The following is a 24,847-nucleotide window of genomic DNA, read 5'->3' on the forward strand; positions in this document are numbered from 1 at the left end:
TGTTTAGGAAACATAAGAGAATTTAGATTTTTTTTATTAATTTAGAATTCAACTAATTTTTTTATATATACAGGGTTGCTACTTTACCTTGAAAAGCCTTGAATTTGACAATTTAGCCAAAAAAACCTGGAAATACGTGCAATTTGAGAAATAAAAAAAAAAACCCGGGTTTTGAATAAAAATAACTTCAAAACATGGAAAAACCTGGAATTTAATACAGTTATTAAACTTTAAGTAGAAAAAATTTGATTTGACAAAAAATTATTTACAGTAGACTACCGCTTAAGTACGCAAATTGAACCCGACCAAAAAGTGCGTACTTAGCACGGGTAGTGCGTACTTTTTAAAGACAAAGTATAATATGAAATTTAGTTGTTTGTTTTCTTTCTTACAACTAGCCACCAAATAATTAAGCCAAAAAATTAAGTCTTTTTATTTTAAATAGCATTTAATACATAACTCTAATCTGCAAAATTTTTTATTAGGTTATTTTTTAAAATGATTTATATTTTCTATAAAAAGTTTCTACATAATGCTAGTCAAGCTAAGTTTAGTTTACTTAATACATTTATTATAATTTTCCGTTAGCTAAAAAGTGCTTGATTTTATTTTATTTGAAAGAAAAACGTTTCAGGACTGTTTTTGTAAAAAAAATTATATGAGTAGAAACATTTATAGTATAAGTGCACAATGATAAGGTGCTCATTAACTTTTTTTAAACTTAGTTTTTTGTTGTTGTTTCTTTTTTTTATATGTTTATTTTGACTTTATAAAAATTGTAACTAGTTTTTGTGGTTAACTAGTTTTGTATTATGTCACATTAAAATTAGCCTTCCTTTTGCAGATATTCTGAAAATTTTTGAATAAAAAAGATTTATAAATTTTAGAAAAGTTTAGAAAAATTTAGAAAAATGGATGGAAAGTGTCAGAAAATGACTCTATGGAACAAATCTTTAGAAAAAATCTAAGTCTAAGAAAATTTAGAATTTTTTTTGTCATTCTAGGTAAGTGCGTACTTAAGGCGAGGTGCGTATCAAAAAAAGTGCGTACTTAAGCGGTAGTCTACTGTACTATAAAAATAAAAAATTTTGTCATCATCAAAAGTTTATTAATCATCACATTTAAAGTAGCTTCACAGTATACTTTCAATGTTTTTATACTATTTAACACAGTTGTTTTTTAAACTTAAGTTTAAACTAAAAATATACCTAAAAACAAGTACTTATAAATACCTTGACGAAATTTTTAAAACATGGAGAAAATTTGCCAAAATTCAGTGGCAACCCTGTATAAAGCATCTATCTTCTTTAGTTTATTGGTAGAAAAACTTTATATAATAATAATAATAACTTGATATAAAAATATCACGTAGAAAGGACCTCTTAATATTAATACTTACAGGGTTTTAATAAAAACTATATACAAAACTTATTAACAAAATTTTAAATATTTTGATACCAAACTTTTTTTTAACTTATTTTAAAGATAACAAAATATTATAATATTTTAAGGTATTTTAAATTTAGTCCACTAAGGCAAAACTTATGCAGGTTATTAATTGCTTAAAAACTATTTTAACTCAAACAGGGCTGCAACAAGGTCAGAAAATCAACAAAATCAGGAAAAGACAGAAAATTCGACATTGTTTGTAAAAATTTTAGATTTCGTCTATTTAAATTTACAAAATTCCATATTTTCTATAGCCTTCAAGTGATAAAAAATTAATTAAAAATCCTTTAAATAAAGACTAAACTGGTTAATTTTACTATAAAATTAAAAATTACTTCTTTTTAATGCCTTTATCTTGTAAACATTAGTAAAATATTTTTTTATAAAACAGCAAAGTTTTTCATTTAATATATTGATCAGGAACCTTACTTGAACAAGCAATTTTTGTTTTTGTTTGTTTTTTAGTATTGATGACCTGTGGCAAGACTTTCATAGTGAAATTGCGATATATAATAAGTTAAACAGGGTTGCTACAAGGTCAGGAAAAGTCAGGAAAAACTAAAGAAAAATAACAAAAGTCAGGTGAAAATGTTTCTTTTTGAAGTAGAAATAGTCCCTAAAATGTGTACTTTTAAAATTTGGCGGAAATTTTGAAAACCTAAAGAAATTTTATCAAAATCATTTGGCAATCCTTAGTTTATATAAAATGTATATTGTCAAGACAAAATTACTTACTTCTGTTTTTTGTAGAATATTCTAGTCAGAAAAGTGTCAGTAAAAAGTCAGCAAACTTTTTTCAGCTTGTTCTGTAGCAACCCTGCTAAAAAAAAGTGGGATTAATCATCAAACTGAGAATGATTTTTACTATTATTTGACTAAACTAAAAAAAAAATTATAAAAATTTATGTACAAATCAAATTTTTACAAAGGATCTTTTTATATTAACAACTTACATACATATGTGATAATATACAGGGTTGCCAAAGTTTTAAACAAAAAAACTACCCTAAATCACCATGAGATTTTATATATTTCGAAAATAAAAAGAAATAAAATTTAGATATTAAAAAGAATTAATTTTTTTAACAAAGTTGGATATAAAATAACAAATCATTGAAACTTATTCAGCTAAGTCTCATTTAAAATCTTAAAAGACAAACTGGTCTGAGATTTTTATAAAAATTAAAACTGCTTTGGTCACCCTGTATATCTAAAAACTTTTGAAGTATTCTCAAAACCAAAAAAAGTAGTTTTTTCTATAACTCGAAGCTTATTAAGGTGTTTTTTTTTCAATATACTTCTACCATTAAGTTTAAAGTTTGTATATTTTTTTTTGCTATTTCAGAACACAAAACTTAGCTTTTAGCATCTAGTTTAGAATCATTTTGTTGAACTTATTTTATACAGTTTTAGTTCAGCTACAAGTTTTCTTTTACTAAATTAAAAACTTTTGAGATTTGGTAACTCATACTTAGAGAATACAATTGAATTCTTATTGAATGGAGATCTAAAACTATAAGTAAATAGAATCACTTAAAACGTTTGTTCTTATTTTTTATATATTAGGTATCCAATTTTTTAGAGATGTTTCTTTTATAATTGAATACAATTTATTAAAACTGATTTTTACAGCACTAAGGAAAAAAAATGCTTTGTCAAAAAAAAGTCGTTTTTTTAAATAATTGTGTTTTCTATTAAAATTTGAATATGTAGTTCCAAAAATAAGATAATAATAGGCTGCAATAATTTAAGATAAATAACATTGAAAATAAAGAAAAAAAGAGTATAATTTTTTAGTAAATAGTATTTTATTGCTGTTTTATTTTGCTCTTTCAATAATAAAACTTTTGCACTCTCTTACTTAAAATGGTAGTATCTAAAAGATTAGTTTAAAATTTTTTTTATTAAAAAGTAACTGTTAGCTTTGTTAAATAATATAAGTAAGAACAACATGTTAAAAAGTGCTTTATCAACTTTTATAAACAGGTCAATTTAACTATGATAATTAAAACTAATATATCTTTTAAATATGATTATACCAAACTCGATTCCGCATCTGAGGAATTCAAATTTCTAAAGAAATATTCTGACGCTACATCAAAATTACAATATAATTACGAGCTAATGTACAACTTTTCAATATACAAAGTAACTGAACGTGATCATGAAAAAGTCACTGGAAGGAGCAACAACTTAATGTTGTTTCACGGTACTAATGAAAAAGGCGCAACCGGTATTTTGAAAGAAGGTTTCAAAAACTCTGAAAAAGGAATTTTTGGAAAGGCAGTGTACATGACAAATTGTTCAGCAATAGCACGTTTTTATTCTATAAAGAGGACTCATCGCGATGCCATTGAGCACTACATATTTGTTAACGAGGTCCTCGAATCAGAAAAGCTTCAAACGTTTCAATTTCCTACGAAAGTTATGCAACATGTTAGCACTAAGCCTAAAAACCACTTTGAAAAATATACCTACAAGTCGTGTTCACAGCCAACTGTAAAAGACTACGAAGTAGATGTTTTAGGAAGGAGATACGTAAATGCTCTAGAAATACATCCTGAAGATATGTATATCGCTGAAGCAAGCACCGTAGTACCAAGATATTTGATTGTACTTGAAATAAAATAACTATAAGCATTTTTGAAAACAATATAAACTGCTTTTTTTTTTAGTTTTGTTTCTACATATAGTAGATTTTAAAATTTAACTGGTTGTATTCTTTCAATAACAATAAAATATTTCTATAAAAGTTGTGTAGTTTATGTTCTATATACTACCATTAAAAAAACTAAAAGTTAAAAGTTTTGAAGGATGCTTATCATTATTACTATGTTAAACTATGACTTTCATTTTTTTTTACATTAATTTATAATATAGCAATTTACACAAAAGTTGTTATTTAAGAATTGTTACATGATAAATAAAACAAGATCTTTTTTTTATTTACTAACTAAACAAGCAAAATCTAAAAATTGAATTATCCCCCCTAATTGACTACACGACTCGATAAAATATATATTTAAGGAATTATTCTGCATACCTAGTTTAAATTATACAGTGAAATGAAGACTCTTTTTTTTTATACTTAACGTATAAATAAAAGGTTAAATTGCAATATTTCTTAAAAATATTTTTTTCTTCTTTTTATTTTGTTATTTGCTTTTATTTCTCATTCATAAGCTAAAACTCAACGAAATAAAACATTTATCAGTTGTTTATAATTATTATGAGAAATCAAAAGTAACGCGTTGAACCTATAATGTAAGATTTATTAATAATTAGGATTGAATTATAAAATAGCACTAGATTTTTAACTAGTGCATATATTTCTATATTTGAGGTTCTAAATTAAACAAAAATGGTTCTTAACTAAAATAAAAATAACGGGACAGATATACAAGATTAATTATCCGATACTTTTATTTGCAAAACTAAGTTTTGCCCTTTTTAAAGGTTCCTTAGTTTGGATTTAAATCTTAAAAATAAAAGTTAAACAAAACATGGAAGATACTAAAAATCAAAAAAAAAACAAGTAAATTAAAAATTGTGAATTATGTAATTTAGAAAATTAGTTTGATAAAATACTAAATAAAACTATGGATTGTGAAATTTTTTTATTAAAAAAAATATTAGTTGCTAAAAGATTAAGAATTATTTTCAATTTTGCACAAGTTACATTTTTGCACGAGAATAAAAATATACAAATGAAAAACGCCAAAAAAATAGATTATTTTTTTAAAAAAAAAGGTAAAAAAGTTACTGACTCAGGTTTAAGGTTAAGGGTAGCAGTAAAAGTAAAAAAAAATAAATATGATTTGCCACAAAAATTTCACTCACATCGATAAATTTTAATCAAAAAATACACTAAAGTGTTTTTTCAATATATTATTAATATTATTTTACTACTTAACAAAAATGTTAACTTAAACTTAAATTTAAATTAAAAATTGACCAAAAATTGCAAGAAAACATGTAAGAAAATCATGAAATCTTAAAAAACCAGTGAAAAGCCTATTAAAGACCTTAGACTAGTTAAAAACATTAAACAGGTTAACCATTTTGCATAAGAATCCAAATGATACAGGATTTTAACAGCTTTGTAATAAAAGTTGAAATTTTATTTTGTTTATAAAAAAAACAAATTTTATAAAAATAGTTATGTAAAATTATTGAAAATACCTGAATTTTGAACAGATTCATATGCTATGAAATGAAATTTAGATTGTATAAAAAAAATATATATTTTTGTTTTGTAGCGATTTACTCATTACAACTACTGCTTCGTTTTGTTATGTTATTTCAAAATAGCTCAGTTGAAAAACTTCAATGCTTTATATGATGTCACAACTCGTATTTAGAATTGAAAACTAGAAAAGAAGTGTGAAGTAAATTTGAGAGAAAGAGTTTATAAATTGGATTGCAGACGCGAGACGGGGCAGATGCGAGACGCGGGCAGAACGCGCACAACGACGTGTTGACGACATTGAAGGCGCATAAAGAACAATCGAAAAATACTTTTAAGTTTTTAAATGTTGATGGAAAACTATATCGTCGAGTATTTTTTCTGTCCATGTTAATAATGTTTAGCATTTAGTCAATGTGCAAACTCGGCTAATATTAGCAATCAATAATAATAATTTTATCGAAATTTATTTTCTTTAACTTGTTTCACAACATTTTTATTAATCTTGTATGTTTAAATCACGTGCAATAACAACCAGTTTGATTATAATAAGTAATAGTACATTAAATTAAGCCGGCGTTATATCGGATCGTCTGTAAAACTTAAAATAACTGTTTTCAGTAATCTTAATTAAATACAGCTTTATCTGTACCTAACCCAAACCAACTAATATACCATTGATGATGGTTACGATTCTAAAAAACTAAAAAATAACTATGATTTACTTATTTCTTAAGTAAATTTAACTAGCTAGCTACTAATAGTAGTTTAGAGTTGTACACTGAAGCAACTGGTTTGTATATTTCTCCTATCTACATCAACCTACCTATAGATTTTAGTAAAAAGAATAAGAAAAACTTGTCCATTAATAAAACTTAATTTTAATATACCTGTGGCGCCCTGTGTAAGGCATAACTACGAACAAAATATTAATAAGCCTTATTTATTAAGTCTTTATTAGATTTCTCACTAGATTATAAAGTTTAGCTTTCAAAAGCTTAAGAAGGCTTCCAGAAACTAATGAATAAAAGGTACACCTGATTTGAATTAAAAATCATAATTAATATAATTTACATTATAAAGATAATAATAACATATTAAACAGTACTCTTTCTTTATTGCACTGACATATATTTTTGTGTGTTAAACGAGTTAATTTATTTCATTGCAAAATGGTTACCTTGTTTTATGTTTTTAAGTAGTTTAAGGTCTTTTATTAAAGTTTCCACATGTTCTTTAAGGATTTTTTTCAAGTTATATGAATTTCTCACAGGTTTTCAAGCAATTTTTGGTCTATTTTTAATTTAATGTTAAGTTTAAGGTAAAATTTGGTCAAGTAGTATAATAATATTACTAATAAGATATTGCAAAGTATTTAAGTGTACTATTTAATCAAAACGTATTTATGTAAGTGAGTTTTTGTGGCAAATTAAAACGTTACGACATAACCTGAGATAATTGTTTACATTCACATAATTTTTGTTATTTGTGTTCAAAATTCCATGCTTTTAGGTAACCCTGTTTTAAGCTTTAAAATTTTATAAGTTGGCCTAAATAAACTTATTTATAAAATTCAAATTGGTCTTATTGCATCTAGTAGAATAATGTGACATTAATTATATCTTTTATCCACAAAACAGTCAGGAGTAAGCTCTTAAATCTAAACATTATTTTATTATTTATTACAAATGAAAAAAATACAATGCCAATAATAAATTAACTTTTTATAAAAGTATTAGTACACAACCATTATAAAAAAAAAGTCAATCATAAAAAGTTTTATGTTCTTTACTAACTGATCAGTGCTCTGAGATTTTTATGTCAAAAAAGTCGTAATTATAGCTTTATATAAGCTTTTTTTAATGCATATAAACAAACTTGAATAGTTTTTCTGTAAAAATGTTTACTTAAACTAAATTTAATTCCATAAAAACCCTTTGTTTCATAAATTTAACTATTCTATTAATAAGTTTATTATCGTTTCTAAGTTTAGAGTAAAAACATAAATTTTTCTATTGCTTAAATTTTATATAGCTTATTAATTTTTTGAACAGAATAAGTAAAAGTGTACAACTGAACTAAATAGATAATTTCATTTTAAAAATTAAAAATAGGCTCAATTAACTCGTTTATTTCTATATTTTTTAAACCTAACTTGCAATAACTATGTTTATCATTTGCTTTATGTCATCTTTTAAGATTAAACTACGAGCTACAAATAATCAGTTCATATTAGAATTATAACTACGTTTAAATAAATATTATTAGTTCAAGTTCGTTAAATTTGAAGTAATACGCTTTTCAATTGTTTTTTTAATGATGAATAAATGTAAACTCATTAAAATATCTCATTTTTTTTGGTTGGAACTTACTCAGTTTGTCTGTATAAACAATGTTGCATTTTTATCAAAGAAAGTATTGAAAGCTTTGGCCAAATCAATCTTTTTATTTTTTATATAATCCCTCTTAAGAATTTACTTTAGGATTCTAATTTAGGACTTTAATTTTTACTTTCGAAAAATATTTAATACTTAAATATGTTTTAATTATAAAATATTTTTTAAGTAACTTTTTAAAAGAAATAAAATTGTTAGCCTTGTTGCTCTAAAACTTGAAAGGTTTAATTTGTTTTAAGCCCATAAGATCTAAAAATAGTACTTAATTGTATAAAATACAACAAAAGTAACATATGAATTTAAAGTTGCCTTCTTAGATAGACTGTTTTTTCTATATTTTACAGTAAATTCAAATAAACTTGCAAAAAAAAAACAACGCTGTTCAAAGTTTGACATTCGTAGTAAACAATGAACTAAAAAAATTCCCTCTAACCTGTATTTTTTTGTTTTTTGTTAATCAAGTACTAAATAAAGCATTAAAACTTCTAAAACACTTTGTATATAATAGTTTATTTAGCTACGTTTAAAAACGAATAACTACCTAATCTTATAGACAAATGTATGCAACTTAATACAATGCGTTATCAATATTTTTTAAATAGTTTCTATAACTTATCTATAATAAATTAATTTTTATACAAAATTTAGACTTTTTTTACTTCAACTGTTTAATAAAATTAACTTTTATATGATATTTAAAAAACAATTTAAGATTTCAAGTTGTACACAATAAATATTAAGGTTTTTTATAAAGTAAAATGTTTTTTTCTATAAAGTAATTGTATTTAGTCAACAAATAATATTACAAGAACTTACTATTTATATTTTTGATTTTATTAATAAGAATATTTAAGAAGATTATTGATAAGATTACTAGTACGTCTTTCTAAACAAAATTCATTTTGAAATTAAAGTAATTAGTTTCAGAATGATTCAATCTAAATAAATGAAAATTTTTTTTTTATATGGTTGTAAACTTATTTTATTTGTATAAATTAAACTGAAGTCAAACAATGGTTCACTGTTATTGTTATAATAATTTTTGTAAAAAATATGAGTATTTAAAACAGCTCTAGAAACTTTTAAGTGAAAGAAAAGTATTTTTTTGTAGTACTAGTTGTTTTTTTTTATTACTAATACCTAAAAGCTTACCTGAATAGAAAATTTATTAAAGTAAATAGCTTTGCCTGGTTTTTATTTTTGAAGCGACTACTTCAGTACTTGATCTTAAAATAATATTATACTTGATATTCTTGAATTTTAATAAAATAATTAAAATAAAATGTTTCGTACTTTTCATATAAGATTCAAAATTTACTTTAGATATTTCTAGTATGTTAAAAGGAGTAAACTTAAATACTACAACTGCAACCAGTTAAAAATTTACAAATACCTTAAGTATAATAAAACAAAGAAACTGCAGTTATTTCAACTTAAAATTTAATGCTTGAATGTTTATGTGAAATTCTTGCAACTGCTATTTAAATTACGTAAAGTTTCTTAATATTGGTATAAAATTGGGGCGCACGATAATTTTGTATTTTAAATGAAACCCGTCCTAAAGAAAATAAAACCTGCGGCCAACGAACATGCAAATTTGGCCGAAGTTGATATATATTAAAATAAATACTTGTTTGGTAAAAATTTTAGAAAAAAAGCAAAAATGTTTTTGTAGTTTCCATTGAAATTCAAATATTTACATTAGATAAATTGGCTGTGTTATGATGAGTAAATATTAATAATACAACTGCGGCAAGCGATCATATTTTATTTCTTAAGTTAATCTGCATCCAATTAATGTCTGCAAACTCCTGCATTATACCGATGTAATTATTATAACTTAAATTTTGAGCTCTAATTTACAAACGGTAGCATTTTTTTAAATAATTAATGTTTACAATTTTTACTCAAATAGGATACCTGCTAGTTATCTTAATTAAAATAAAAAAATACTTTTGTTTATAATTAAATAAAAAATTTATCATAACTTAAGTAAATGCAATACTTTTAAATACACTGCTTTTAATTAAATCAGAACTTAATCTTAGAACTTTTCTTTTGGCTTTAGTAAAAAAATTTTTAACATTCTTCTAAAATCTTGGATTACTGTTTAATAACTAGGTTTGTTGTAATTTAATTATTATAAGTGACTAACTAAAAGAAGCAGCTAATTTAATAGAAGAATAATGAAAAACTTCTATTATAATAAAACTTCTTATCTTAAGCAAAAAAAAAACTTATACTGCACATTTGACTATTTATTTATAAACAGCACTTGTATGTAGTATATTATAAATCTGTATAATTTATTTACCGACGTGGTCAGTTACAGCACGTTTTTTAATTTTAAGTTTATGCAAATTTAGTTAGTCAGTAGTTTGAATTTGAAATTCCTGGTTTTGTTAATCAAATAGCTTTATTTTGATACAAAGCACTGCTTAGATTATCTATAAATATATTTCAAGCTACTATAACTAAGTATAGTAAAAAAATTCAAACAGCCTTCGAAACATTTAACTTTTAATTTTTGACATTTAAAAATTTATTATGCTTACACTAAACTATTTAATTTTTACAAAAACTTTATAAGCAAGCAAAATACAAAAATCACTATATTTAGAAAAAAAAGTCAATTATTTACTGATTTCTTCTCTTCTACCGATGTTTTAAGAACTTTCTTTTAGTACAATTAAATACCTTGGTATTGAAATACTTGCTTCTGCAATATACTCGTCAAATTTATTTCTCATGTTGGCTTTCATGTATCTCCTCCCTTTAAAATCTACTATGTAGTATTTTTCAGTTGGCTGTGGACTTAATTTTAAGACATGTTTTTCAAATTGATGCTCAGGTTTTGTACTGTTAACTTTTATACTTCTCAAATCGAATTTTAATGTTTCCATCTTTTTTGATTCAAGAACTTCGTTAGCAAATATATAGCGATGAAATGAACACCCTCTTTTTCTAGAGGCATAGTCGTATGCAACACCCGAACAATCTGTCATGTACACTCCCTTTCCAAACCATCCTTTAGAAGAATTTCTGAAACCTTCTTTCAAAATACCGGTTGCGCCTTTTTCGTTTGTACCATGGAATAACATTAAGTTGCTCCTTTTTTCAACAACAGTCTCAACAAGATGCTTTTCTTTTATTTTATATATTTGAAAATTTTTATTTTTTATGCATCTCTTTAACCTAAATGATGATGTATCAAAAGTTTCCTCAAAAAAATTGAGCTCTTTCGATGCAGGATCGAGTTTTACATAATCATATTTAAAAGATTTGTCAGTTTTAAAATTCATGGTTAGCTGTTAATTGTTTAAATTGTTACTCTAGTATTGACAAATAATAAAAACAGTTAGTTTTTTAAATACGTAAATATATGTGTCAATATTAAAAACGGGTCAAATATAGACGAAGACACTTTTGCACGAAGGTCATTTTTGTACAAGAGTAAAAAATATAATCATTAAAATAAAAATAAAAGTACTTTACGATATTTAAAAAAGAAAAAATTAGATAAGTTAATTACCGAGAGTAAGGGTTAAGGTTTACAGTGATAATTAATATGAAAAAAAGAACAAATAAAAACTGTTAAAGATAAAAATAAAAAAAAACATTGAATTAACTTAGAAAAAAATTACCGACCAAGAGTAAAGGATAGGAATAACAGTGATGGTAAAAAAAGTTTTAAACAACTAAAAAACACTATCAATAGAAAAATAATAGAAAATGAAAAATGTTAATATGAAATAAATAATAATACAACAAAAAAGAAGAAAAAGGTTTCCAACAGAGGGTTACATGATAATATATACGAAAAAGAGAAGAATTATAATTAAGAAAATAGTAAATACATTTAAAAAACTTTGATTCATACAAAAATGTTTTCTTGCAAAAGTGTCTTAATGCAAAATTGACGCAATTTAAAAAGTATCTTCGCAAAAAAGTGAAACTTCAAGCAAAAGTGTCATCATACAAAAGTGTTTTTAGGCAAATGTTACCCTTTGTTATTTTTGTATTAAGATATAAATATAAACAACATATTCAGATATAAGTATTTATGAAAATGTCAATTCATGTTTTAAAATTTTGTGAAATTATATTTAATAATTTTAAACTAAAAGAAAATAATTTATATAAAATGTATACATTCAAAATATATATGATAAATAGTTTGAGAGATGATCATCAGTTGGAAAATTTAAAAACAACATAATGTTGTAAAATAAAAACTGATTATTTTTTATTTTTTGGTCTTACATAACTGATAAGCGGGTTTAGATAAAACACATTAGTTAAATATCAAATTAATAAATTCTAAAAGAAAATTCACAATATTCTTTTTTAACCTCTTAATTAAAACCAATGAATAGTTTTTACAGATAACAATTTTGTATGAGTGAAATTGACTAGAGTTTTCTTTTATATTTTTTAGTAAGAAATTAAGGTGTTTGTTACTATTCTTTTATTTACCTGTTCAAATAGTTAACTCAGTGTATTTAACAAAAAACATAAAATGTCTTTTAAAGTTTTAACTAATTTTTGAACCTAGTTTCTAACTAATTTCATACTCTTAAAAATTCAAACAGTTTTAATTCATAAAATTTTTAAATGACATTTATTTCAAGCTAAATTACATCAAAATAAACTAAGTTATACTGAGTTTATAGATAAAAAAAGCTTAAACTCAAAATTTTATATAATAAACTAAAAAGTGTATTTAAATACCTTGAAAATTATAATAGTAACATAAAAAACTTTGTTAATAAAACCTAAAATACTTTTAAGAAAATATAATAACTATCTGAAAAAAAACATTTAGAAATTTAACATTCAACTAGCCTGAGTTTATATAAATTTAAAAATATATCAAACCAGCCAAAGTGTATGACAGCCTAACTAAATACAACCTTCTTAACTTCAGTAGGGTGTATTTTCTAGATTTTCTAATATTGTGAGCACTTTAAATGAGCAAATTTTTTCTATAAGTTTTTATTAATTTTAATCTTCCTCTTAAAAATATATGATAAAATAGTTTGAATTCTCAATTTAACTCTTAATTACCTGTTGTATAGAGTTAAAAATTTTTTTAATAAAGAATAAAAGTTTTAGTACTTTAACAACTTAAATCAGTTGCATATAAATGATATAATTGTCAATTTATTTCTATTTTGCAAGATAACTATTTGGACATAAACAAGAGATCCTGAAGCTAAAATTAAAAGTTGAAACATCACATAAAACTATTTAAAGTGCAAGTAACTTATTCTATTCAGCTAAATGATAAAAAATATACTATTTTTTTGTTTCCTCTAATAATGCGGATTTAAGTTTAATATTTTTTCTTTCTATTTTAATTTTTATTTTTTAGATATATTTTTTTATCTACAAATCTTTTGAAATTGACTTTTTTTTAGTTGTAAATTGAACTTGTTTTTTTAAATACAAAGTTGTCTTTTGATTTTTAAACTAATTAAATAATAAAACCAGGATCAAATAACTTCTTAGTTTAACTTTACAGCATTTTAAATAAAAAATTAAACAAACAAAAAATAGTATTTAAAATGTAACTTGACTCTATATTACAGAACTATTGGAAACAAAATTAGTTTTATAAACTTAATAGTTTTAATAAAAACAGCAAAAAATCCTAAAAGGAATATAAAAGTAGTCTCAAGTTTTGATGGAAATAAATTTTAAACGAAAACAACGTTTTGAAAACTACAAAAAGTCTTAAACTAGCCTGAGTTATAGTTAACTTTTATGAATGACTAAAATGCACAATTTTTACTTAGAGGTCGGAATATATATGATATATGTCTTTATGATATAATGTTCTCTTAAAAAAAGGTTTAAAACAAAGTTTTTTATTGTTTTTTATTTGTTTGTGATTGTAAAGGTTTTATTTGATTTTCATTAAAATCCTGAAACTGAAAAGTAAAGAAATTTATTCTAACTGCTTAGTTTTAATAAAGTTTTATTTTTCTATAAAACCTTTAGAGCTACCAGCTTTAAAAGTAATTAAGTAAATTTTAAATAAATAAAAATTTACAAAAACATTTTTTTCTTTAAACAAATATAAAGCATATTCATTTATGGCATTGTTGGCATTAATGGTATTAAATTATCTTAAAAAGGTAAATCAACCAAGATTGTAGTAACATTTTAAGTCTAAAGAAAATTGTAAATTGTGGAAATTGTTATGGCTTATAAGTTGAAATGACATGAATAATTTTAATTGTTTTATAAAATTTAATTCAAAATATAAAACACTAAAGCTAAAATAATTGTTGAAATGGCATATTGAAATCTGCTTCAATAAGTCTTCTAATGAGTACTTTCCTGATAAATATGTTATTTTTTAATTACTGGCTTAAAATTATATACCATTATCAGTAGAAAATAGAAGAATTGGTGCAACATATTAACATCAAACTAATTTTTTTTTATAAATTGTGAGTTATCATTTTTTGACTGGACTGTTATTGAATATAAACTAATTTAGCATTAAAAAACTTTTTATTTTCTTCATCAACTAATTTTTTTTAACTAATAAGATGTTTTCTTTTGTTGTACTTTCTTTCTATTTAATCACAAGCACAGACTATATGAACCAATCGGTATCTGCTTAATATTTTAAAATTAAATATTAAAATATTAAACACTCTATAAACATAAATAAGTAAAGCTAAATGAGTTGTAAAAAAGAAGTATTTTAATCTGCTTTAATAATACCTTATTATGGAATGCTACATATTTAAAAATAAAATTATTTTTCTGTTTATAGTTTTTTTTTCAATAAGTAGCTTTAGGTTATACATCATGAGAAGAAAAAATAGAAACATTTTAAAGTAAGTACTTACTGTATAATCTAAAACTTATGGCAATATCACACTACATTTATCAATTTACAAATTTTTGTAAATCAATTTAATATTTTTAAATAAGATCTCACTGAATAAAAACTAATTAAATATCAAATAAACATTTATGTTATATTTTTAATAAATTCTATGATAAAATTCTTATCTTACTACTACATTTTGAAAACTTAATGAAGAAGAATAATGTATAAAAGCACAGTTAAATTTAAAAATCAAAGTAAAGAAAATTATCATAAATCAATTTCAAATTACGTTCACTGTTTTTATGTTTTACTTCATTTCCTTCTATTGACAAGAACAGAATAAAATAAATTAATCTTTAGCCGCCCCGTATATATACACAATATAATTCTATTTTAATAAAAAGACTTGTAAAAAATTAAGGTATAATAAAACAAGATTAAAAGTGTCAAATTGTACAAAAAACATATCATTATTTTTGTGAGTTGAACATCCTTATGTCTTTTTTATTAGATCCAAAAATTATATTAAAAAAAAATGTGTTATACAATTTAAAGCTGTTAAATCTAATTAGCACTTAAATCTAATTTAAATAAACTTAACTTAGTCCATATTAAGAAAAAAACTTAAAATTATATTTTAGAACTCTGTCTTTATAAATTATGCTGTATTAGATAAAAAGATATAAGTTAAAAGTTATAGTTTTATATAATCTTTGGCATAACTTACTTTGAAAAGTTTACAAAATAAAAGTTCTCTTGAAAGGATGTTTTTGACAAAATGGCTCATAAAAAATATGAAGCAGAGTTGCAACAATTCATACAGCAAGTAGTTCTGAAGACTGAACAAATGTTGATTTTATTTAAACTTTAAACATTTTGCTCGAGTAATTTTATGGTAGTTTACCCGTAGAAACTATATTTTGAAGTTTACACCTTTGCTAAATATATCACGGTTTTAAGTGCTGCCCGTACCATGCTTTTATTTTATGTTGTTTGTGCCCTAGAAAGGTCAATCCTGCAAGAAGATAAATAACTTACCCGCAAAAAAAAATAATTTTTACTACATATTCTGTAAATTATATAATAGAGCAAAAGGACAAAATTTTTATGCTCATTTTATGAACAGATCAGAATAATCGGTATTTTGGCCTATTATTAGAAAAAAAAGCAAGATTTGCAGCAGATATATTCCTTTTAAATTATAAATTCTTAAATAAAACTTTATACTCTAATTAAAACATTTTTGGTATAATAGTTGGATTGAGTTAATGAACACGTTAGATAAAACATGATATAACAAAAACTTTTATAAAATAATTCTATGACATTTCTTATACCTTAAATTAATGTTATATAAATATACTATAAAATATTAATGATATATAATAAATTAAAAATAGTAAAATAACTTAATAAATCTTCAATCTTTTAGTTTCTTTAATACAAAGAAAAATTAAGTATTTTAATTGCAATAAAAATCAAATGCTTTGTTCTCCCAATTGCCAGTTTTTTATTTGTTTAATTTTCGTTTGTTGTTATTATTACTGAGTGAAATAAAATGAAAACATTAAAAAACTCAGTGATTCTATTTAAATTAAAAAAAAGTAGTATCTATTAATTTTAAATAATATTTTATTTTAATTTTGTAATTTGACCAATTATTTTTTAGTGTTTAAATTTTTTTCTGTTCAAAATAATCTTGTAATATTTTAGATGCTCGTAGTTTTGCCTTTATAAAATTTGATATAGATCTCGAATAATCAACTACTTTTTGAATTTATTAATTTTTTTACTATTAATCTCTGTAAACCGTCATTAAAGTTAAATAAAACATAATTAAATGGTGACTTTTTCAACAATGTCTTGAATAAACTACCACACAATAACTCGATAATAATGTTTAAAGTTTAGATAAAACCAGTGGCGTCGCGTGGTATTTTTTTTAGGTGGTGCAGAATTTAAAAAAAAATCCCCTACTTTAAAACTCTTTTTTATCTTAAATAAACACTTTTTTTATAACAATTACATTAAATTGCTAATGTAACTTGAAAAATTTTGTTGAAAAATAAAACATTTATTTTTTCAAAAAAAAAATATTTTAGAAAATTAATAAAAAAAAAAAGGTAAATACTTTGAAAATTAAAGTAAATAAAGTAATATAAAAAAAAATTAAGTAATTTAAAAGATACTAAGATAAGAAAAAATGTTAGCTTACTTATGAGTATTAGTTTTTAAGAAGGCTTTAAAGTTTAAACTATCAGTAAAAAAAACTAGACAAAACAAATTTTTATTATATTAAAAAATACAGCAACTTTAATAGTTCATTTTTTGCCTCAACTTTATTTAAAAAATATTTGATTAAACATCATACTACGAATGGTTATTTTACTAATATTCAACTTCACAAAAAAATAAATGTCTTATTAGTTTTGGCAAGGAAATTAAAAAAGTCACCAAACAAAAAAAAAGTGTTATGTACAAACTGCAAGTTTATTTTAAGTAAAATTTATTTTATTAAGTAGAAAATAATTGCTTATTTACTGCTGAATATTGAAAACAATAAACGAGTATCAACTTATAACTAATTAAAACTTTTGATGTTTAAAAAAAAAAGCTTGACTACTAAGTTAAAAACACAAAAGTAAAATAAGCAAGCTCTAAAATATCAAATTTTACGAAGTCTCTAATTTATACTTTAGATTAAACAGACTAATACTATAATAAGAAAATACAGCAAATGCACTAATATTTCTTTTAGCCTCAACTTTACTTAAAAAATATTGGATTAACTTAACATCAAACTATTATTAACAATTATACTAATATTTAATAAAGAAAAAATATAATTATACTTGTCAATAAATTAAAAAGTCTACAAACAAATAAAATGTTGTGTACAAATTAAAAACTTTTCAAAGAATAACTTACATTACTCAGTAAAGAAATTTTAAAGAATTTTAAAATACAATTAAGATTAAAAAAAAAAGTTTGACTAAGTTAAAAACTCATAAGTAAAACAAGCAAACTAAATAATATTAACTTTTACAAAGGCTCTAAAGTTAAAACTAAAAGTAGCTTACAGTTTAGATATTGCAAACTTATATTTTAATAAAAAACACAGCAACTATAATAATATTTCAATTTATCTTCAATTTTACTTGAAAAATATTGGATTAAATACCAAACTAAAAATAATATTTATACTTACTTTTAAAAAAGAATGCATAAACAAAAAAAAAGAATGCATAATGAAACTTTGCAAGTAAATTAAAAAGTCTACAAACAAAAAAAAAATTATGAACAAACTACAACTTTTAAAGAAAAACTAAACTTGCTTAGTACAGAAAATAGTTACTACTAAATGTCTACCTAAAAAATAAATCTAAAGTTCTAACTTTGCAAACATAAATACTTAGACTCTTAATTTTCACCTTTGTAACTAAAATTTATTCTTCTCTCCTTTTGGTTGATAAATTTTTCCATCACCTCTTCCTTTAAACCAGTACAGTTTTTAAGTAAATCCCTACCAATCGAAATTACACTTAAAGAATTTAACCTTGACTGACCCATGGTGTTTCTCAAAAATGTTTTTATCCTTTTCAAAGATGAAAATATTCTTTCAGCTTCTACACTAGTCATGAGAATAGTTATCAAAATTCTAAGAATCTCTGTAGTTTCGTTAAATATTTTAGTCAGATTATGTTCTTCAAGATATAACAGTATATTCACTAAACCATCCTGATGCATTTCTTTACATGAATAAAATGTTTTCAGTTCTCTTTCTAACTGTTCACATTCAACTACAGGATAGCACTACTTCACTGTTTCTATAAGTTCTAATGGAAAACAAGTATTTTAAACAGTAAAATACTCTGCCAAAAATAACTGCAAAATTCTTAATTGGCCTGAAAACTTGAACCTTTCAGTAATGTTGAAGCTGACACTATCACAGACTTCTTTTGCTGAAGAAGAAAGGCTTTTTTTTAACATTCTCTGTACTACTTGAACTTCTTATACTGTTGACTGCAGGTTGAAATGTTTCAAAATGCTTTTCAACTTTTTGAACAGTTAAGTCTGTGCATTGCATGATGTTATACAAAATTTCAACTGCAGGCATAATTTCTGAAAACAATTTCATTCAATTCCTCTGAGTGAAATCTCTTTGAAACCGCAAAAAAGAATACTGTAAATAATTATTGACAAAACTTTTCTGTTTTTCTGAACTTTTGTATTGTGCTTATCAATACTGTTCTTATAGCTTTGACTTAAAAAGGAACTAATAGTATTTTTTCCTAATAAATTAAAAGAGACCATGCTGTTTATATGGCCAAGTGAACATTCATGGCTTGCAGAGATGTTAGAAATATTTTAAAGCCAGTTTTAGTCCATGCTGCTTCGTTCCCAAAGAGGAAGCATGGGAAACAAAATAGAGCTTTTGTTTCCGAGCATCCGGACAGCCATTGGTGTTTGGAGTAATAACTTTTGTTGAACTTCCTCTTAACTGTTGTACCTATAACAAAAGTTTAAACATTATTAAATCAGCTTAAAAATTTTAAAAGACTCAACTTGTTATATATAAAAAATATTATTTATACAAACATTTATTTCTAATATTTTTCTTCTCTAGGATATAGGTATATCTTAATATTTAAAATAAAAAAAAGGTTATTGTGACAACAAAAATTTAAAACTTACTGAATAAACAAAGAAGTATACATATCTTTCTCATAAATTAATTTTTAATTATACCCTTTAGTCTTTTAAGATTTTAAAGCAATTTGTATTTAAGTTAAAAAGTCATAAATTTAATTACATTTACCATATTTAATTTAATTTCTATTTGAGTAAGAAATTTATTGTAAGAACTTTCACTGAATCATTACTGAAATTTTTAACTATTCTACTGGCTTAACTTTTTATCAGCATAAAAATATAAATCTAGATTAAAATTTTTCAAATAACAATTTCTAATAACTTTAAATCTTTAAAAGTTTTGGCACTGCATATCAACAAAGCTAAAACAAACAAACTAAATCTCAGAAGTTTTAAAAAAGTGTAGTAATAAAAATATGAAATTAGTATCTTTAATTCAAAAAACCTTTTGAAATGAACTCTTGCTCAATTGAAAGATCTGGGGTTGGTCTACTCTGTTTCAATATAAGCTTATCAGCCTCTATTAACTTTGATAACTGGCATGATTTAAGCTTAGAAACTGTCCAATTTACTTGACTAGTATTTTTCTGCATTTTCCTAGTTATAAAATCTATAAAAAAAGCAATTACCTTGTTCAACAAAATATTGTTTTAACTATACAGAGTAAACTAATAAACAATTGCAATATTAAAAAAAATAAAAGCAAGGTTGCCACTCTTTAAGTCAAAAAAACTATCCTGAGTGACTTTGAAACGCCCAGAATCACCCTGTGCTTTTAAGAAAAAATGAAAATACCCTGAGTTTTTTAGAATTTAAAAATCAATAAGTTTCACTGAGTACCCAGAGTGTGTGGCAATCCTCAATATAGCTAAAAAAAAGATTAAAATAATTTCAAAAACAAAGAATTTTATTTTATCAATAACTTCAAGGACATTAAGATATTTTTAATAAACATATATTTTTACTGTCAAGTTTGAAAACAACTGAATTTTTGCTACACCTGAAGATAAGCTTTGCTTTTAAGGGCATAGGGGAGATGAAACACTTTCTTACAATTTGATCTCATTTTATATAGTTTTTAATAAGCTACAAGATGCTTTTTACAGATTTTAAAATTTCAATATATGTTTTAAGATATAGCCGGTCAAAGTCAAAGGCAACAAAAGGTTCCTAATGGGAGGCACAAACTAAAACAGCGTTTAAAAAAGTGCCTATACACCCTCCCCCCTTACCCCTCACTAATTAGCACAATTTTTTTTACAAACATTAACATTTTTATTAACTTTTTTTTCAAATTTTAATGTTTTTTGTTGGAGGTTTAAAATTCAATAGTTTTTTAAGGGTATCTTTTCTTTATTTAATTTTAATTTGTTTTTCATTTTGATGACAGTAGTTTTCTCAAGAGCTCAACTTTTTTAAGTTTAGTTGGACTTTTCAAGAAATTTAAAGATAATTTATAAATATGTAACCATTTTAGAAGTAAAAAATTGGTTAGTTAGTTTTCATGTGGCCATAGGGGTAAAACACTTATTTTTTAATTTTAAATAAGTTTGTTATTTTCAGAGTAAAAATTAAAACTTCTTTAGTCAGCCTGAATATTTTTCTAATTTGGTCTGTTTTAATTTATCTTGGGTCATCTTGAGTTTTTAATATTTCCAAGTTATCCTGATTATGAGGCAAGGCAACCATGTTTCAACAATTTTATCTAAAATTTTTGCTTTGTTTATGAAGAATTTAAACCAAAAGTCATATAAAGTAGAGGTAGACTAAATTTTCCTAAAATTTTAAACTACTCTAAGTAATCAAAGTTTCTAAGTTAAGGCTACTTACTTTATTTAAATATGTGATTTTTTCAATAAAACTAATTTTTATATAATATAAATCTAAAATATTTTTCTGTAAGAGTGAATTAGAAGTTGATAATAAACTTCTTCATTCATTTTTTCAGAACTTAAATTTTACATTTATATATAATCTAATTAAATATTTTATTAACTTTATGATAACAATAATCAGTTATAGTTAAGTTTATGTATGCAGATTAAAATAAAAAATCAAATTTTTAAGACTTTGGTGATTTAGGGTTTTTATCTTTTTTTTTCAAAATATGCAATTCATGACAAATCTTTTAATAGAAGTGATCTGTTAAATTTAAAAAATTATGTGGGTACATAAACTCAAGTTTAATTCTTTGCAGTAGCTTAGCTTTGTTTTTATTTTATGTTTACAATAGCTTGTAGATGATACTTAAGCATGTCCTGTTTTAGGGAATTTTCAACTTAGCTTACTTACCGCAAGATATTGATTTTGCGGTAATTCTTGAAGAAATTTTGTTTTTTTGAGTTCATTTGCGGCAGTCAGCTAAGAGTTTGCGGCAGTGAAGTGGGCAAAATGGTCGTTTTCAAAATTAAAGTTTTAAAAGAGATTTCGTTCAAAAAAATAACGAAAACATTATAGATACCTACTTTTTTTCTTACAAAATTTCAAGGTGGTGCAGTTGCGGCAGTGCAACACCCCACGCGACGCCCCTGGATAAAACCAATATTTTTTAACTGTTTAGAACTGATTGTTTTAGGAATTGTTTTTACTCTGCTTTAAATTATTTATAAGCCATTTTGTCAAAAAGTTTATATTTTTACAACTTTTTTTTGTGAACTTTTGAAAGTATGAGTAAAGTTACAAGTTTTTACTTTATTATTGTTTTTTAATCTAAAATAGCATTGTCTACAGGGACAAAGTTATAATTTTATTTTTAAGCTTTTTTGTTTTTATCTGGACTTAGTATAATTAATTTAAAATAGGTTTAAGTACTAATTAGAATTTAAGAGATTCAAATTGTACAATGTTTTAATAATTGTTTATAAAACTAAACTTTTGAATGAAGTTAGAAATAAAAAAGGACGTCTTGAGTCACAAAATTAATAATTTGTTAAATATGCAGTTTTAATATTTAAGTTTTTGTTTTACTTGAACCTTAACTTTATTTTTTTAGAACTTTGAAATAAATAATGTTTATACTGTACAAATATAAATGGCAGCTAAATACTGGTTGCTTTAGTCTGTGCTTGTCATTATCTAGAATAAAGCACAATATAAAAAAATCAAATTTATTTTTTGAAAAAAATGTTTATTAGTTTGTAGTTAATGACAGCCTAATCATAAAAAATAAATAACAAAAAAAAACTAAAATATTGTAGTGTGATGTTGATATGATGCACCTATTCTAAATTTCTAATGTATTCTTACTTTTTAATTGTTCTATTTTCTGCTTCTAGTGATATACAACTTAAAACCACTAACTAAAAGTAGAAATCTTTAGAAAAATTTTACATGTTTTATTTTTAGTATTTAGCAATAATACTTATTAAAGCAGATTCTATTATACCTTTTCTAAAATATTTTTAGCTTTAGTTATTTGTTTATATACATTTTGTTTGCTGGTCTTTTTTTTTAATTTTTCAAACACTTAAAGTTATCCATGACATTTTAATTTGTAAGCCATAATGTTTTCCACATTCACATTTTTTTCAAATTAAAATACTATTAATATTTTGTTGGTTTATAGTTCCAAAATATTTTAGTACCATAAATAACAAATATTTTTAAAATAAATAAGCCTAACTCAGGCTTGTTTAGGAAACTTATATTTTTTTTTTATCAAATTTAGAATTCGATAAGTTTTTTTTATATACAGGGTTGCTACTTTACCTGAAAAAACCTTGAATTTGACAATTTAGGAAAAAAATTCGGAAATACCTGCAATTTGATAAATTTTGAAAAAATCCTGGAATTTTGAACAAAAATAACTTAAAAACATAGAAAAACCTAGAATTTTAAACAGTTATTACACTTTAAGTAGTAAAATTTTGATTTTACAAAAAATTATCTACCATAAAGATAAAAAATTTTATCATCATCAAAAGTTTTTTAATTAAACATCACGTTTAAATAGCTTTACAGTATATTTTTAATGTTTTTATACTATTTAACACAGTTGCTTAAATTTAAACTAAAAATATACTTAAAAACAAGTACTTATAAATATCTGGACGAAATTTTTAAAACATGGAGAAAATTGTTCAAAAGTCAGTGGCAATCCTGTATTAAGCATCTATCTTTATAAGTTTATTGGTAGAAAGACTTTATAAGAAATATTACGAAAATATTAGAATCTTTTTATATTTTTAGTTAAAGGGCTTTAATAAAAATTAAATACAAAACTTATTAAGGCAATTTTAAATTATTTTATACCAAACATTTTTTAACTTATTTTTAAGATAACAAAATATCATAATGTTTTAAGGTATTTTAAATACAGTTCACTAAGGCAAAACTTATGCAGATAAGTAATTGCTTGAACACAATTTTAACTCAAATAGAGTTGCATCAAGGTCAGAAAATCAAGAAAATCTGGAAAAGACAAAGGTTTGACATTGTTTGAAAAAATTTCAGATTTCGTCTATTTAAATTTACAAAATTCCCTATTTTCTATAGCCTTCAAGTGGCAAAAAATTAATTAAAAATCCTCTAAATAAAGACTAAACTGGATAATTTTACTTAAAAATTTAAAATTACTTCTTTTTAATGCCTTTATCTTCTAAGAATTAGTAAAATATGCTTTATAAAACAGCTTAGATTTTCTTTAATTTTATTGATCAGGAACCATACTTGAACAAACATTTTTGTATGTATTTTAGTATTGATGATCTGTGGCAAGACTTCTATAGTGATACTGAGATATATAATAAGTTATACAGGGTTGCTACAAGGTCAGGAAAATTCAGGAAAAACTAAAGAAAAATTACAAAAGTCAGGTGAAAATGTTTTTTTTTTTTTGAAGTAGAAATAGTCTCATAATGTTCACTTTTAAAATTTTGCGTAAATTTTTAAAACCTAAAAAGAATTTATCAAAATCATTTGGCAATCCTCAGTTTATATAAAATGTATATTGTCCAGACAAAATTACTTACTTGTGTTTTTTCTAAAATAATCTAGTCAGAAAAGTGTCAGTAAAAAGTCAGCAAACTTTTCTTAGCTTGATCTGTGGCAATACTGCTAAAAAAGAGTGGTATTTCAAAATTTCCGCCAAATTTTAAAAGTACACATTTTAGAGACTATTTCTTTAAAAATAATTCTAATGGTTATTGAAAATTTATTTAATTTTTTTGTATTATAAAAATCTCATGGTGATTTAAGGCAGTTTTTGATTCAAATAGTGGCAACCCTGTATATTATCACATATGCTTGTAAGTTATAAACTTAATAAATCATTTATAAAAATTAAACTTGTACATAAATTTTTATTAATTTCTT

Source organism: Thalia democratica, chromosome 6, assembly GCF_965202585.1.
Source record: "Thalia democratica chromosome 6, ktThaDemo2.hap1.1, whole genome shotgun sequence".
NCBI lineage: Eukaryota > Metazoa > Chordata > Thaliacea > Salpida > Salpidae > Thalia > Thalia democratica.